Here is a 19,292-nt window from a genome sequence, read left to right as displayed (position 1 = left end):
TAGAGTGTTTTCTTTAATATCAGTAATCTGAAAAAGAAATAAATGAGATGTTTCACCTGGTGCACACATAACTTAATTCCCTGGAATGGTCTCCAGAACATAGCATCTATCACAGGGAGAAAGGGAAAATACATTTGTCCTGACACAGCTAGCATCTTTACATAATTCCATTCTGAATAAGATTTTATTTCTTTCAATTCAACAAACATATTAAACACTTATTAAACATAGTGTCCCATGTCCATCAGATGGGAGGAGGAAAAAAGACATGGCCCTTGCCTTCATGGAACTTCCAAACTAGTGGAAAAATAAAACATATACAAAAATTGCCATAACACAATTTATATGGCAAATGTATTCAAAACAAAATATATTACAAGGTCCAAGAGAGAAAAGATATTCACTGACAAAACATATCTGGAAGAAATTTTTAAAGAAATTTAATCTGAGTTTGTTTTTAATAGATAAGCAGTAATTCAACAAGTGACAGAGGGTAATACTTATAAAAGATGAGGAGGTAACAAAGGAGATGAAGATATAATTTTAACAACAAAATGAGGACCAAAGAATTAGTGATATCTCCAAAGTCAAGAGAAAAAAAGTGTTCCCAGGAAGTATCGATGATAAATCTATCAAATGCTGCAGAGTTTTAAAGGAAAACGTAGACTGAAAAAGGTCGTTGGATTTGGTGATTAGGTTAAGACCTTTGAAAAAGAAGTTTTTATAGGGCATGGAACAAAATTCTGATTGCAACAGATTGAGGAATAAGTAGTGAAGAGGTAGAAGCATCAGTGACTTTTTTTGTAGAAATTTGGAAGTAAAGTAGATATTAAAGATGAGAGAGTGCCTGAAGAGAGAAAAGTCAAAATAGGATTTTTTAAGTTTTGAGTTGACCTGAAAAGATGGGAACGATCCAGTGAAGAGAGAGAAATTAATGATGATGAAAATATGGAAACACTTGAATATCCTGAAAAATGAAGCAGGGAAGATGGGATTCAAAAATCAATTAGAAAATATTGTTTTATTCTATAACCAAAGGGAATGATTTTAAGAAGTTTTGAGGAGAGAAGATTTGAGGGAAATCCCATTGGAGGGCTTCACTCTTCTTGTGAGGATGAAACTTGTCCCCTTTGTTAAGTTTTAGTTGGGACAAGAAGACAGAAGAAAATGTCTAGGATAATGATATGGAGAATCAATGGCTATAATGTTTATTTGACTGGCTCAACAAGAATCTTATTATTTCATTTCAACAAATATATATTGGATGGATACCATGTGAAATTCACTGTGTTATGGACTACTTCAGAAAGTTCTGGAATGTTGATGCTATCATCAGAGCTCCAAATTAGCCTGAGATTTTCCTCAGAGATAACCCTATAAATGGCATTACTTCTACCCACAAAAAATTCCAATAGATGGACACAGGCTCCACCTGAAGAAACTTAGGAAATTTCAAAAGGTAAATGAAAAAGATGAATAAAAATTTTGAAGGGAATTGACCAATGCAAAATCATTTCTCCAAAAATTCTTCATTTACTTTGAGAAAACTAAGGTCCAAGATCATGAAATGAGTTACTAGCAGAGCTAAGACCTCAGAGTCAATCCTAACTCTAAGTCCAACCTCCTTTCCATTCCCTCACCTATCATTCTTATTTACCAATTCTCCCTGCCCCCAACACACATACTCACTACTATTGCCCATTATATGCAGTATTAATAATGCTTCAGTCATAGATTTGGATATCTGCCAAGTGATTTTTTTTTAGTAGATACCAACTTATAGCCTTACTCACCCTGTAAAAATAGATAATGGCTCCTACTACTGGAAAAAATTTAAAGATCTCTTTTCTGAATCAGAAGTTGTCATTACTTCAAGATATTCTTGTCCTGAAAGGATTATACCTATTTTCCCCCTGTTGGTTTATTCGGAATTAACTTCCCGATTTATCTTGACAAGGGAAAATTCTTCTGCTTATTCCCTTCTTCAAGAATTGCTAACGTGTTAAAATTGTAGAAAGCAGAAGTGTTTCAGAACCATGGACAACAACCGATATAAAACCAAGCATAGAGGGATACTTCCACTAGGAGGCACCAGACCATAGTGAGCCACTGGCATCTAAATGATACCACATAACTGTGATGGTATTCAACATTGGTGAAGGAATGAAAGGACAATATTATAAGGGATAGTTAAAGAAGAAAAAAGGCTATTACTGGAGCTACTTCATTTTATTCATTGATTCAGTATTGTGTTTGGGTGGAGGCAGGGTCAAAGACCAAGAATAAGTCTCCAGGATATCAAGTAGTATCAGTCTATTGTGTGAGTTTCCCAATGAGAAGCTTTTCTAATTTTCTAATTCTTTTATAAGAAATTCTTATGGAAGCTGCCAGGGGAGACAGTGTATACCCAGCTGTCCCCCACTTAGTATCTGGTATCTCAGGATAGTACTTGATATTATCCCAAGTATGCAATGTTCAGGTAAGGTCTGAATCTGTGATAAGAGAGCCTTTCAGAAACATGTTTTATTGACTTTATGATAGTTTCTTAGTTCTGAGATTCTATCCAAACACCCAAAGGACACATCCTGAGAACTCACAAATAAGAACCCCACATAGGTCTCTAGTCCAAAATGACCTCTGCTCCTTGAATTCAAAACCTCCTCAAAATGATTCTATGGTTTCATAGTTTTCTAGATCTCCATGCTCAAAGCAATTCCAACTGCTACCTTCTAATTCTAATAAATAAGCAGTAAGTATCCAGTGGCAGGTATAAAAAAGAAACTTCCCATGAAAAGTCAGCCCTTTTTAACATGATAGAAAATCATATGTAAAATATATGTGTGTATATATTTATATATGCATATGTATTTTCCTGAACATACATGGCAATGAGAAGTATCTTTGTGTATATTAATTTGACCTTAGAGTCAGGAAGACCTGGATTCAAAGTTTACCTTACATAGATATTAGTCATGTAACCTTAATAGACAAGTCACACTTGACCACTGAGTGTGATAAGAAACTACATAAAATTATACATTACAGAGAATTTGTTAATACACATTGTTATAAGTTTGATACTGGTAATATAGATGAAATTACTGCACTAATGAAAGCACAGGTATAAAATTATATGTGTGTGTGTGTGTGTGTGTCTGTGTGTGTGTCTGTGTGTGTCTGTGTGTGTACATGTACCCCTTAGAATAAAATGCACATATGCACACAGAATATATACATATATTTATACATATATATGCAGGCATGGAATAAAATACATGAGAAAACAGTGAGGGAACAGCATACAGGGGCATAAAGATCTGTAATTTCATGAATTTGGGTACTACTTGCACCAAAGTGAACTGCAAACTCTTCTTATCTTAGTACATCATCTTCATGGATTTCTGTGCCTGAAAAAATACTCTTTACCTGGTGCCCAACCTTTAATTTTACTTCACCCCAAATTTAGCTAGACTTGTCCTTGGAGAAAAGTGACATAGACCATGTCTTGGTTTATACTTTATTTTTTTCAGCTCATTAGGAAGTCAACTTTGCACAATGAAAAGAGGGTTGGATTTGGGATCCAAGGTCTTGTACTCATCTCTTGGTTCTGCCATTTATTTCATGACAATGGGTAAGTTCCTAAGTCTCAGTTTCCTCCTTTGTAAAATGAAAGTGCTAGAGTAGGAGTATCTAAGGTACCATACAGCTCCTACTTCTATCTCATTTTCCAGCGTGTAGTCTGGGACATCCTGATACATTGGGGAATGGGATAGGAAGAATAAAGAGGACTATAGCTGAGAAATGCTCTTCCCAGAGGAATTTGTGACAAGTTTCCATCTGAATATTTTTTCTCTCCTGCTGAGCCTTAAACTTCTGAAAATAAAGGGCAGCAATGGAAAGTGCTGACTATATCTTAACAAGAGCAGTGTGAAAAGAATGATATAATAGTTTACTTCAAGTAATGCCATGGTGATTTTTTAATTTGCATAATGTCAAAATGCAATATGAGAACTTTGTAAGAAGAGGGAAAATGGGAATAAAAATGGCATCTATTAATTCCTGTAGTAGTCTTCCACTTCCCGAATGAGGTGTGGAAACAGAGGAAAGAGTAAACTATATGAGAGATGGCACAGGGGGAGAGCAAGGAGGAGAGGGAAGTCACCTCATCTTTACAAGTAAATGCTAAGAGTTTCCCAAAACACTACATGGAAGAGACCCATAGAAAGTACCCAGAGAAATATTCTCAGACCAAAAGTATGTTAGCATTAAAAACATTTATTAGAGACCATTCACTTCAACTTCTCTTTTTGCAAATGGGAAAACTGAGCCAGAAGGCAGTGAGTTGTCCAAGGACAAGAAATGAATTAGTGACAGAACCAGGTCATCTGACTCATAGAACTGAAAGAACCTTAGAAAAAGAGTATGACATGAGAGATAGAAGTCCAGTCTTGGAGTCAGTAGGACCTAATTCTGACATATACTAACTATATGACCAGAGTAAAGGCACCTTTCCTCACACAACTCCCAGTAAATTAAGACTATAATTAGTAGAGGAGTTACTGATCTTCACTGATAGAGAAAATTTCCTACTGGGAGTCCCAGTGACTGACCATGAAATCTCAGGTTCAGATGGGAGGGTCACAGAAGAAAAGATAGGAGGGTGCCTTAAAGATTCTACATGATGTTCAGAGAAGTAAGTCAACAATTATTTATTAAATACTTGCTATGTGCTCAGCAATGATCATTTATTAAACACTATTTTCCAAGCAATATGCTAAGCACTGGAAATAAAAATACAAGCTGAAAGAAAGACAATTTCTACCCTTAGAGAGCTTACATTTGAAGGAAGAAAATAGAGAAGGATACCAGAAAAAAGATAAAAGTATAAAGGAAAGAATAGTCAATTATATCATACTCAGGATTCCTTTTGATTATATATTGATATAGAAGACCCCTAAGGTCCCTTCCAGCTTGAAAATAATGCAATGTCATAAATACCATAATTTTTTGAATGTTGAATCTAGAATCAGGTGACTTGAGTTCTGATACTTAACTATTTATTTAATTTCTCTAACCTTGTTTCCCCATCTTTGAAAGACGGAGATCAAAAGATAATAGTATTTGTTAAGTGTCTTTTTATAATATAAAGCACTAGAGAACTGGAAAATAGTAGAATTCAGTCTTCTTTGAATACAGGAGAGGAAATTCAAGCACAAGGAAGGGAAGTGATTTGCTCAAACTCACATAGACAGTTGAGGGCTGAGTCCAATCTGGGCTCCTGACATTACATTGTTCTTATAGTACATGACATTAGTTCATTTATCATTTGCCTATTTTTTGACATTTATTTTTTCAAGTGAAAAGTTAAAAAATTAAAAATACAATGATAATATAATCAAAACTGAATATTACAAAATTGTAATGACCAAACAACCCAAAAGAAAACATAAAAAGATGCTATTTTTTACTTCTTCACAGAAGCAAGATCCAAGAATGAGGATACCAGATAATATCATTGTTTTGATGTGCTGATTGACTTTGATGAATTTTTCTCTTTTTCATCAAAAAAATGTTATAATAAATGGTTCATGAGGAAGGAAGGAAGAGAAGGAGGAATGCAAGAGGAAATTCAGGTAATGTAAAAGCAAAAGATATCAATAAAAATTATTTTAATGGAGTACTTCTCTCCAATCCCTCCCTGGACCCCACTCACTATTTCTTCGTTACTAAATCTTCCTTTTCAGAAAAAAATAAAAATAAAATTATGCTGGCTTCATTATTGCTTAAGTCAAATACAGAAAAGAATATGATAACCAGACAATTTTCCTCCATGCCATATGGGACAACAGACTTTTAACTATTATTCATAGGACTTCTGACTTCAAGTTTAGTGCTCTCTCCATGATATCATATTATCCCCAGCCTCTTCCTTTCACTTTGAGATGCAACTAGAGAAGAAGAGAGAATGCCTATGTCAAAGAAATATATATATATATACATATATACATACATATATACATATATATATATATTTTAAAACATCTACTGTTTCCATTTTTCAAATAAGAGAACTGATTATCGAAGTAACTGACCTAACTACCACCATCAAGTGCAAAAGAAATGATTCAGTCCCAAGTCTCTTGACTTCAAATCCAAGACTCTTTTTCCCTACATTACAACATTTGGCATGTTTCTTTCTAGTGTTTTAATGCTACTGATGCTGAGCTTTGTGCTTCTTCCTGACCCATGGTATCTATCCTTCACCCCAAGTGTCCTTCGCAGTATAGAACCAAGAAATTTGGGATTTAGAAGAAGTCTCAGTAGTGCATCTAGTTCAATCCTATTATTTTATTCCAAAAAAAATGATAGTCCTGCCTCTTCTTAAAACTGCCTCAGGAGGGGGAATCCTCATTTCAGAACACATACCCATTTCAAGCTCTGAGTGACTCATTCTAAGAAGGAGTTTTCCATCCCCCAAAAAGCCCTTCCCTTTCTACAGCCCTATTCAATTTTCCTCCATTCTGCTGGCAAGGCATATTATAATTATCTGCTTCAATCACCTTTCTGTGTCTCTGGAAGTACAAAAGTCCCAAAGCACTAACATATATTTTCTTAAATGAGTAGACAGGTTTCTTTTTTTTTTTAACAATTTTAGGGGTTATAGATGAGGGAATAGGCCTGAATAGTTTAAAGTAAATGGAAAGCAGGATGATATGATGGTGAGAACAATGGTTTTTGCCATTGAGAATCCTAGGTTTGAACCCAATTTGACACTTTACCATCTCAAGTTTAAATTTCCATGTCCAGAAAATGAATATGGTGATTCCTACTTTTACCTACCACACACACAAAGTGGATATGAAGGAAGAGTTCTGTAAAATTTAGAGTACTACAGAAATATTCAAGATACCTTGTGACAGGGGCATATCCAGGACTCAAACTCATCTTCTGACTTAAAATCCAGACCTCTGAATTCTGCATAACAGGAACTAGTTGAAAACTCATCTTTCTCTTCTACAACTATCAGAAGTAAAATCAATGACAGAGAGACAGATGTGTCAAAAATGAAACAAAGCCTTGTCAAACATGTGATCAGTGATTCTCAAATCTATTTGACCATTTGATGTGAGAGTTAAGATAGAAGAAAAAGATAGGCAAGAAGGCTAGTTATAGAAAGGGGTTCATTAATCCAAGTGCACTCTAGTTTTTAGACTCAATGATTCAGTATAAAAATAAGTAAATCTCTTCCACAGACTGAATGAAACATTTCATATATGTATGTGTCACTATTTTTCAAATGTAGACAGATACTATTGTTTAAGTCAATACATCAAGGCTCTGTGAATTCATTGGTGGTGGCAGTCTCTTTACCAACACAGAACACAGTCCATTTAATTTAGTAGATAAGTCTTAGGGAATTTCTAGTGACTTAGAGAGAATGATTGACTTGTACATGATCTAAGATTAGTTGGCATTAGTGGTGGGCCTTGAACCCAGATTCCCCAAATTTCAAATTCAGAACCCTATGCACTATGCCTTGCTTCTGCTGTGAGGAATAAAGGAAAAATCCACTTAAAAGAATTACTGAATTCATAATCATTTTGATCATTTTGCATCAATCATAACTTCTTTTGAGTGGAAATCCAAATTTTTTATATTAAAATCATGCCATCATACTCAAAAAGGTTGGAAAACTCTGATCTAGTCCTCGTCCCTCATTTTCAGATAGACAGACAGACAGACAGACAGACAGATATACATATATATGCAGTTAGGTGGCACAGTGGATGGAATACTAGTCCAGAATTAGGAAAACCTCAGTTCAAATCTAATCTCTGACATTTACTAGCTCTGTGACCATGGGTAAGTCACTTAACCTCAATTTGTCTCAGTTTTCTCTCAATTATAAAATGGGAATAATAACACCTGAAATTTATAAAGGATTTATCATAGTGTCTCACATTTAGAAAGCCCATATAAGTGATATTATTTTGTAGCTATTTGCTGATTAATTTATTATAAATTAATGTTTGTTATTATAGAACATATAGTGAAGAAAAGGGGTATCATAATTGGGCATTTTAATATTTTTGACAAGAGGAATCATCATATTCCAAAAGGCAACTGACTGGGAATCACTTAATTAAGGAAACTTTGAATAAGGTGAATGAATACTTTTAAGGTATATACCTGACTAATTCATATGCCCAGGATGAGAAGACATTATTTTAAATAACATACATTCAATGTGACATTATTGAACTTGGATTATAAATAAAATGGAATAAGTTGAAATGTCTGAGCAGGATAAAATATGGCTGTAGGGCAAAAATATTTAGGAGTCCAATTTGCTCTAAATCAGTTTAACCACCTTGCACTCTCTTTATATGACTGTCTTAATCTAGCACATTAGTGAGATTAGCTCTCACTTTTTGTAATTAAGCCACATATTTTATCACATCTTCTCCTTTCATGCTATATAAACTCCTAGGAATTATATACCATAAGTGCCAGGGATTGTATGTGGCAAGAAAAAAAAGCAGGAACCAGAATCAGGCTTTGTGCCACTACCAGTTTTAAAATGTGATTTTTCTTATAGGTTTCTAAATAATCCTTTGTGAATGCCCTTAAGAATTGGGAATTTCAGGAAAATACTTTGAAGAGATAGGTCCCGTGGTAAACATAAGTGAGACATTTTGTTTAATTGCTAAGAGGAAGAGTTTGAAATTTTAGTATAGCCGGACTGAGGTGGTGAGAGATCACCACTTAGGGAAGCATAACTCAACATTTTACATAGTTCTAGTCTTCATCATAATGCTAATGTAAATTTCTATGGCACCTACAAGAGTAAGATAAAAAAAGAAATAAATCCAGGTGTGTAGATACCATAAAGAAATGGAAAAGGGAAATGGACATGTAGTTAGGAGTCCTGGCATCAAATTCCAACTCAAACATAATAATGGTTTTTGTCCTCCATTCTTGAAGAAGACTAAGACATCAGGGAGGTGATGCCAAGACAAACACATGAATTAGATTTGAGCAAAGGAGAGTTGTGCTAAGTCACCAGTCTCGCTTTCTCCTCCAGAGCCATCTGGGTCCAGTGGCCAGATATGAATCAGGATGACTAGAGATGGCCCTGGATATGAGACAGTTAGGGTTAAGGGACTTACCCAAGTAAATGTCTGAGACTGAATTCAAACTCCCATCCTCCTAACTCCAAGGTCAGTGCTCTATCCACTGTCACCCAGCTGCCCAACTCAAACACTAAGTAGTCAGATAACCAGGGCAAATAATTTGTGCTCTGTCTTTCTAAGTTTCCTCATCTGTAAAATCTGTAAAATCGGAATCATAATAGTAACTACCTTGAAGAATTGTTGTGAGAATTAAATGAGATAATAATTATAGAGAGCCTCATAAATCTTAAAGCACAAAAGAAATGTTATTTATTATCTTATTTCAGGGTGTCCCTAAAATATCATGACTTTAGGGACAGTCTCTCTAATGAGGATACCCCATCCTCACAGAATTATTGGGAGGGAGAAAGCTATAAGCTTGAATGCACTCTGTAAAAAGGAATTATTATTATAATTACCACAGAAGAGTGAAAAATCAGTTTGGGTTTGAAGTCTCTGGTCATGAATTCTACCTGGGTTATGTTTGTCTGTGTGAAATAAAGGATTGTGAAATATGACCTCAGAGGGCATCTAGTCCTGCCCATACCTAAATGGGAGTCTCCTCTGTGCCATCCTAATAAGCATATACCAGCTTCTTCCAGAAGAGCTCCAAGGAAGGGGAAATCCTGTACCTCCTGGGAGAGTCCTTTGTCCTTTGGAATAGTTCTAGTTCATTTGTTAGAGTTCTCTCTTGGGTGATCCTAAATAGGTTCCTCCTAAAGGTCTACCTATTGCTCAATCTGTTATCCTCTGGGGGTGAAATAAACCAAATTTAATCCTACTTTCACATTACAATTCTTCTATACTGGAAAACAACTACCATTTACCCTTAAGTCTTTTCTTTTGCCTTTTATTTCCACCAAATCTATGATGTATTCTCTAGTCTCAACCCTATAACCCTGCTCTCCCTCTTTAGAAAAACCCAACTCCTCGATACTTAGTACTTTAGTAAGCCTCTGACCTATCACTAGACCTCTGAATGGGACAGTTTAGGTGGCTTAGTGGATAGTGGAGTCAGGAAGATATGTGTATAAATCTCACCTCAGGCACTTACTACCTCTGTCACCCTGCACTCGTCACTTAACCCCATTTGCCTCATTTTCCCCATTTTCCCCATTTGTAAAATGAGCTGGAGAAGGAAATGTCAAACCACTTCAAGCAGCTAGGGAAACCCCAAATTGGGGCCAGGAAGAGCCAAACACACCTGAAAGCATTGAACAACAAGAACCTAAGAATTCTCCCACCAACTGCTCTGCTTGGTTTTTAACCTCTCCAATATCCTGCTTCTCCCAAGATAAGCTCATCATCAGAATAACCATCATGATAACATCGTTTCAGTCCCCTCATTTGCATTTCTCCTCTGAATGGAGGATTGGGGAATGGAGGAAAAAACTCCTTCCAAAGCTTCCCTTAATAGAGGGTTTAAAATGTTCAATTCTTCATTTCCCACCAACTTCTCTGTTTTGTTTTGACTCCGTGAACATTATAATCTCCACACTGGGGAGCCATCTAGCAGCCACCCCTTTATTCAAAAGGGTTTCCTTTTAGAAAAGGATCTTTATATACAAGGATATTTATAGCAGCTCCTTTTTGGTTGCAAAGAATTGAAAATTGAGGGAATGTCCATCAACTGGGGAATGACTGAACAAATTGTGATATGTGATTTTGATAGAATGTTCTTCTACCGTAAGAAATGATAAGCAGAGAGGGGTGGCTAGGTGGCGCAGTGGATAAGGCACAGTCCCTGGTGTGAGGAGGACCTTGGTTCAAATCCTGTCTCAGACACTTAATAATTACCCAGCTGTGTGACCATGGGCAAGTCACTTAACCCTGTTGCCTTGCAAAAAACAAACAACAACAAACAACAAAAAAGAAATGATTAGCAGGATACTCTCATTTAAAAACTGGAAAGTCTTTTATATAAGCTGATACAAAGTGAAAAGCATTGTGTGCAAAATAATAGCAATAGTATAGAATGATCACTTGTGGATGACTTGACTTTTCTCAGTAGTACTATGACCCAAGACAATTCTGATGGAGTTATGATGAAGAATACTATCCATTCACAAAGAAAGGACTGGTGATCTCTGAATACAGATTGAAGCATACTATTTTTTACTTTATTTTCAAGGGTTCTTTTTTTTGATGGAGAGTAGTCTGTGTTTTCTTTCATAAAATGACTATTATGGAAATGTTTTGCATGACTACACATTTATAGCCTATATCAATTGCTTACTTTCTCAATGTGAGGCTGGGGGAGAATAGAGGAAAGGGAGAGAATTTGAAACTCAAATTTTTAAAAATGAATGTTAAAAACTGTTTCTACATGTAACTGGGGAAAATAAAACATTAAATAAATATTTTTCATAAAGGCTTCCTTTAATATATTGTTTTCTATCAATAGATAGCAAGTTCTTGTCTTTTTTTCTTATTTTATCTCCAGTACTTAACATTGTGGTTAGCGTGAAGTGGGTACTTAATAAATATTTGTTTCTTATTGACTATTGACATCCTCCCTGACTTTCAATTTTCTCATTTGTGAGATGGGTTTTTGTAAGGATCAAATGAGGTAACTTGTTTAATATGCTCTGCAAATCATAGAGTGTATTATTATTGTTGTTGCTGTTATTATTAATCTCATTGATATAGGTATTGCCTAAAATTATATACATACAATCAAGTCTACTGTTCCTATATGACTCTTGTGTAGGTCCTTCCAAGAGGGCCTCCTAAAAGGCTGACAATCTTCCTCTTGATCCCTTTGGTTTCCAAAGGAACACATAACTCCACTATTCACACTAACTCAGTGGCCCTTCTCCCCTGTCAGATGTACATCTTTGCAATAATGTTGTTTATGTTGTTTCATGAACATAATTCTTCTTCATGAGCATACTATAGTCTATTCACATATCACTTCATTGCCTTGTAGGTGACCTGCAACTTTAATTCTTTAGAGACCATGATATTTCATGACTTTAAATCATCACCAGGAGCATCATCAGAAGAACAACACTGTTAAAAAAAAAGATGGTGCTTTATTTCTTTTTTTCAACAAATCTTTTATTTTTCTAATTATATGCAGTGATAATTTCAACATTCATCCTTTTCCAAGCTTTTGAGTTCTACATTTTTCTACCACTTTTTCTTCCTTTCTCCCCACCCCAATGGCAGTGAATAATCTGATGTAGGATGCAAATGTAAAATAGTATTTAACATGTTTACACATTAATCATGTTGGGAAAGAGGAATTAGAATTAAAGGGGGGGGGATCATGAAAGAGAAAGAAACTATAAAGAAGCTTTAAAAGTGAACATAGCATGCTTTGCTCTGCATTCAAACTCCATAGTTTTTTTTCCTCTGGATATGGATGTCATTTTCTATAACAGGTCTCTCAGGATTATCCTTGATCACTGAACTTCTGAGAGGAGTTGCTTCCATCATAGCTAAACATCTCAAAATGTTGTTGTTACTACGTTCTCCTTGCTCTACTCACTTCACTCAGCATCATGTAAGATTTTCCTAGACTTTTCTAAAGTTCATGACTTCTTGCAGAACAATAGTACTTCAGGGACCACTAGGTGACACAGTGGATAGAGCAGCTGCCCTGGAGTCAGGAGTACCTGAGTTCAAATCTGACCTCAGGCACTTAATAATACCTAGTTGTGTGGCCTTGGGCAAGCCACTTAACCCCACGTCTTGCAAAAAAAAAGTGCAATAGTACTTCAAAACATTCACATGCTTTTTCAGTCATTTTGTTGGGGTTTTATTTCAAAGAGAAACTTGGAATTAAGAAAAGCAATATACAGTTTCTCATAGGCAATGCCTCTCCTGTTCAATTCTGATCCCAATCTATAGTTTATCCAATATTTAAGTCCAAAACTTACATGGATTGACTAGTTCTATAGGTTGTCGATTCGACTAATATTATAGTCAGGATAATAGCTATTCTCTATCCCCTTGATTCCCTATTACCTCCAAGATCAAATAAGTAGAAAGTCTTAATTTTAGAATTTAAATCTCTTCATAGTCTAGACCCCTCCTGCCACCAAAGTATTCTTACACTTTATTCACTTCCTCATATTCTATACTTCCAAAGATACCAGTCTTCTTGCTGTCCTTTCACACAGGACACTCCATCTCTAGAGTCCTCACCTTTTCACTAATTGATCTCCATGCCTGGAATGTTCTCCCTCTGCACCTCTCCCTTCTGGATCTCCTAGTTTTCTTCAAGACTCAGCACAAAACCTTGTATTCTCTGAAGTTAACTCCCATTTACAAATAAACAACATAATTGTTTGCATGTTGTCTTCCCCATTAGCCTGTGAACTCCCTAAGGGTAGGGACTATGTTTTTTCTTTCTTTGTATACCCAGCACTTTTCACAGTGCTTAGCACATAGTAATCACTTAATAATTGCTTGCTGACTGCCTCAATGCCTTCATCAAGGATGCCCTTAATACTTTTGTTGGTTGTTTTCCAATGATTTTGTAGAGATGGAAAATTAGGCATGTGAGTTAGAAGTTATTAATATTTTCTCAATTATCTTTTTAAGTAATAATAAATTCTATATATTTTCCAAGTATTTGATATTCTTTCTTTTATATAACTTAAGAATTTCTACACACAATTAAAGAAAACACTACTGATATGTTCTGGCCAGAGAAGAATACAGAGAAATGATCCTAGGATTGCAGATTTGGAGTTATAAAGAATTTGAAAGATCATCAAGCCTAATCCTCCCATTTTGTTGATAAAAAAAAAGAACTGAGGCACAGAGAATTGTGACACAGAGTTACTAGGTTTTCACAAGCTTGGGATAGTAAGTCAGTATTTGAGGGAGGAAAGGAGTCCTAGTCTTTCTGGCTCCAAATTAAGCACTCTATCTACCATTCCAGGTCTCTTTGAGTGTAACTTTAAATCTCATCATTGGGTTCGCTATGTCATAATGTTGAGCTTTTAATCCATATAATTCACAAAGTATTTTTTCCATATAAATCATTATCTAGTCACACAACCCCCATCATGTACTTATGTACAATATATATTCCTTTTTTCCTTAGATTTTTCAAGGCAATGGGGTTAAGTGGCTTGCCCAAGGCCATACGGCTAAGTAATTATTAAGTGTCTGAGGTCAGATTTGAACCCAGGTATTCCTGACTCCAAGGCTGGTGCTCTATCCACTGAGACACCTAGCCACCCCAATGGTATCTTTCTTAATTGAATGTAAGTTTCTTCAAAACAGAGATTTTTGTCATTCTTTGAATTGGTATCAAGAGCCTGGGTTCTTAATAAGTTGACCTGTAAAGATGATATAAAGGGAAAAGATATTGGACTTGATGACAGACTATTTGGGTTTTAACTCTAGATATGCCTTGTATTAGTTATGTGTGACCTTAGGCAAGTCATCTCTTCTCTCTGTCCTTCAGTTTTCAGTGTAAAATGCAGGGGCTGCACTAAATCCCTATGATCTCTAACATTCTAAAGACTACCATTCTCTGATTCACTAATCTATAACCTACCCTCCTGATTAAAGCCTCTTTGCCACCTTGAGAGTTGCCCAGTTGTGTAGTGGCAAGAAATGCTGGGATCCACTATTGAATCAGTGCCTCTCCATCCCCAGATGATTTGTGAGCTACCCATTCCTTTTTAACATATTTGCCTTTTAACTGAGACTTGAATGCCTCACATCAAAGGCTCTATTTAAGCAGCTGGAATCTCAAACTCTGTGGTAGACAAATGGGAGGGAAAGGGAGAGAAAGGTTTGACAGGAAAGAAGCCTTTGAGTCTTCTCATCTCATACCCCTCAGACAGCCACTAACTGAGCCTTTACTAAGGGCTATCCACCTTCCTTGTACATGGAGTGACTTTTTCTCCCTCTCACATTTCTATCTAAAAATATATTTGAATCTCTATAAGGGATACTAGTATGTCAAATACCTTCTCGACTGGTATCTCCCCAAAGAGAGTTGATTTCCAGGTCTCTATTCACTCTTGATATTTCCCTTGCCCTTGAAGCAAAGCTGCAAAAAGGGTGAGGCAAGTGAAGCATGTACCTTGGGCAACAAAGCTAAGGGAAAATATATAAAATATATAAATATAATACCATATACACATAAATTATATATATATATAAACAGGGCATATATATATATATATATATCAGAAAACAGATAAAATATACATTGACTATCCCATGTACACCCTGTAACTAGTACAAGAAAAGAACATAATTTTATATTTTATATTGTTGCCTTAGGTGTGAAATTAGCTAGGTTATGTCCTGACTTTAAGAGTGGTCATCATTTCTGAAAGCATTCAAGTGATGAAAGAGAAAAGGCATATCCAAGGCCAGGCAAACATTGCACTAAATCAAAAGCCAGCTTTGGGACATCTGGGAGGATAGCTTAAGCTTTGGTCTAGAAGCTGAGACACTCAATCCCCCACCAACACCTTTAACACAACAAAAGCGACCAAAACCAGAGGCAGAGACCAAATGTTTCATTAAAGAAATTCTAGGTTTTCTGTTCTCTTCAATGGCTCCTGGAGCCTGTCTGCAAAACACCATGTTGCTATTTCCAAATTTTTGCTTCTTTAAAACAAAGAAAAATTAATTTTTGAACTTTTGCCTCTCCCATTTATTGTGGGTCCTTTTTTACTTTGTCTTTCTCCTCAGAACTGCTTATCTTCTAGCTGACAACCACTTGATACTCTGAACAACCACAGAGACGATATCTGTTTGATGCAACCCCTACTGAGAAGAAACCAAACCTCCCTAGGCCAAGAGAGAAGGTACAAACAGTCCTCAAAAAAATAGAAGCTAAAGGAATTTTGAGGAATGACATGAGTTATTGTTTACAAGAGCGAGAGCTAGAAGATCCTCTAGACATTTTGTAATCCAGTAGTTCCCATTTTGTTACAGGATCCTGGCGAAATTCACAATGGTTCAAGGGGTTTATGCTAAAAATTTATTTAACATTACCTTAAGCAGTAAATAATTGTCCAGTTATTTTTTAAACATATTTTTCTTCTGGGAGAACAAGCATGTGCCTGTTGGAAGAATTATGGGTTTGTTTCTTTAGCAATTGTAGTTATTATAAACCCTTAATAGATAAATGTAAAATATAATAGCTAAATGTAAAAGAATATTGTAAAACTATGGTATATGATTAAAAGGAAATGATAAGCAGAATGATTTCAGAAAAACCTGGAAAGACTTACATGAACTGATGCATAGTGAAGCTAATGGATTGGGCGAATGGATTGTTACACAGTAAGCAACATTTTTTGATGAAGAATTAAGAATGACTTAGCTATTCTCAGAACCAAATCAATCTCAAAGTACTAATGATAAAGCATACTATCTGCCACCAGAGAAAAAACTGATATTGATTGAACACAGAAAAAAGACATACTATTTTTACTTGTTTTCTTTCATTTTTTCTTTTATTCAAGTCTTCTTGTACAAAATGACTAATATGAAAATTTTTATATAATTGCACATATATCTGTTTACTCTCTTGGGAAGGGGTTAGGGGAGGGAAGAAGAGAATGAGAAAATTTGGAAATCAAAACTTTAAACAAAAAATGCTTTTAATAATTGTGAAAAAAGAATAGTGAGCAGGATATTAATATTATAAGTAGTATATTACTCTGGTGGTTTGCAATGCAGTTTTTTGTTGTTGTTGAAAGGTAATAAAGGAACAAAATATGTTGGAACTCACTGGTCTAGTCCAAACCTTTATTTTATGAATGAGGAAAATGAGGCTCAGAGAGGAGAAGCGACCTCATAGTCCCCCAAGGGGTTCAATAGCAAAGCCAGAATTTGAGCCCAGGTCCTCAGGCTATAAATCCAACCAGATAGAAGACTCAGAAAATTTCCTCTTGATGTTCTTCCTTAGCTTCTCTCTCTGAGTCAGAGGTCAGTGCTGATCACATAGAATTCATGTAGTTCAATAAGCATTTCCTGAACAACTACTATGTGCAAGGTACAGGGATGCAAAAAAGCAAATTACCCTTGCCCTCATGGAGCTAATAATAATAATAATAATAATAATAATAATAATAATAATACACCCTGTGAATATAGTGCTTCAAGTTTTACCAAGCATTTTACTCAAAACAACCCTAAGAAACAGGGAGAGTTAATTGTTTTAGTTACATTATCAGATAAGGAAAACGGACTTGGGGAAAAGAAGGAATTCATTCAGTCACTCAGCTGGTAAGTATCAGAGCCAAAACTCAAAACCCAGGATCTGCATCTTCAATAATTTTTACTTTTTTTTTTGTTTTGTTTTCAAGTATTGACTAGTGGAAAGAGAATTTAAGAGGAAAGGCAGGGAAAGGACAATTCCTGGCCAGACATTTACTAAGCATATGACCTCTCAGACCTTCAGTTTCCTCATCTTTAAAATGAGAATAATAATCACTCTTAATGCCTATCTATTTTGAGTAACACACATTATAAAGTGCTGAAGAATGAACCTGATATTTGGGCTGGGTGGGGAGGTTGATTTAGTCATCAAAGAATAATCATTGATTGACCACTATGTCCAGACCTGTGCTATTCACTGACTTAGAATTCTGTAATTAGGAGGGGCTTATCAGTCATCAGAGTCCTAGAAATGTAATGCCTTCCCCTTCATTGTTTTGCTGAGAGGAGGCAGAGGTGGGAAACTATGGATATACTGTCAGATTTGATTGATATGCTGCTTGGTTTCACTTAACTACTTTACCCCCTTTCTTTTTTCTCCTTTTTTTTCAATTTTTGATCTGGGGTTGGCTTCTCTGCCTTGAGAGGGAAAAGAAATAGAATGCAAGAGGGAGGTGATTTTAAAAACAAAAAAAATTTAAGAGAAAACTTTTGGAGGACAGAATTATCAACCTTATTTTAAGTTGAATATATTATAACAGATCTTTTTAAATAGAAAATTGCATTTGATAAGTAGTTGAATCATGTTATAATGAAAATGTGACTCAGTTTCCAATTGGTTCAACTCAAGGACCACTTCTCAGGTCAGGCCCTTTCTGCTGTTTGCCCCAAACATTTGTTAGTTCTTTTCTCACACTGAAATTACTTTCCATCTACTTGTATATAAGTTCCTCCTCACCACCACTGAAAAATGATGGTTCCTTGGGGGTCAGAAGTTGTTTTATTTTTGTTTTTATATATCTAGTATCTAGCACAGTTCCAATATATAGTATTCATAATAGCTAATCAGCATCTATATAAATTTTAAGGTAATCAAAGCACTTTACAATAATTATCTCATTTTATCTTTAAAACAATTCTGAAAAGCAGGTGCTTTTATTATTCTCATTTAATAAGTGATGGCACTGGCTTTAAGTGACTTGTACAGAGTCACAGAGTTAGAAGGTATCAAAACTAGATTTGAATCTAGGTCTTGTACTCTGTTCACTGTAATACCTGGCTGCCTATTAGGTACTTAATAAATGCTGTTTCATTGATTTTAACTGAATCGGATTAGACTGAAATGAATTGAATTGAACTTACCCCTCTTTCAATCAAGTCCTCTCAATTACAAGATAGAGAATCAGAGAGCCCTCCATGAATAAAGTGCACGATTTGGGGGAAATAGTGGAATAGTTTTAACTTCAAGACCCAGCTCTGGGGCTATTACTTCCATGAAGTCTTTCCTAATTCCCCCTCTTGGAAACAATCATTTCTTAATCTGATTTCATAGCACCTTTTATTCTTTTTTGTGCTCATAACAAATTTCAATTTGTATTATATTGTATTTGTATATATGGTTTATCTCCCTGTGGTAGACATTATGTTCTAATAAAGAAGGAAAAAATTCTTATTTATCTTTGCATCTACATAATAGATGTTTAACTGTCTGAATGAACAAATTGGTGTGAAAGCAAAACAGAACTTTACAGAAAAGTCGTAGGCCAATGGAATATATTTTGTCTTTCTCATTGATTAGCTTAATTAATGTTAATTGATTAGCTACTGAATGTTAAATGTTGTAGATCAATCAGTAAACATTTATTAAGCACCTACTATCTGTTAGGAACTGTGCTAAACACTAAAGATACAAAAGGAGGCAAAAGACAGTTGCTTCCCTCAGGGAGCTGAAAATTGGCAGAAGGAACCTAA

General features: G+C 35.4%; 1 long non-coding RNA gene across 1 annotated transcript in view; it reads right to left on the bottom strand.

The window, feature by feature from the left end:
• Window positions 1-11,591: 11,591 nt before the first annotated feature.
• The window catches only part of LOC141517527 (uncharacterized), a 95,833-nt gene continuing 88,132 nt past the window's right edge, over window positions 11,592-19,292 (bottom strand). Inside the window, exons 3-4 of the long non-coding RNA XR_012476891.1 lie at window positions 15,110-15,239; window positions 11,592-12,185 (exon numbers count right to left, since the gene is read on the bottom strand). This is a non-coding gene — a long non-coding RNA (uncharacterized LOC141517527). The remainder of the gene's footprint in view (window positions 12,186-15,109; window positions 15,240-19,292) is intronic.

This window comes from Macrotis lagotis, chromosome 1, assembly GCF_037893015.1.
Source record: "Macrotis lagotis isolate mMagLag1 chromosome 1, bilby.v1.9.chrom.fasta, whole genome shotgun sequence".
Classification (NCBI taxonomy): Eukaryota; Metazoa; Chordata; class Mammalia; order Peramelemorphia; family Peramelidae; genus Macrotis; species Macrotis lagotis.
The sequence above is the reverse complement of the archived record's forward strand: the minus strand, read 5'-3'. Positions and strand labels throughout refer to the sequence as shown.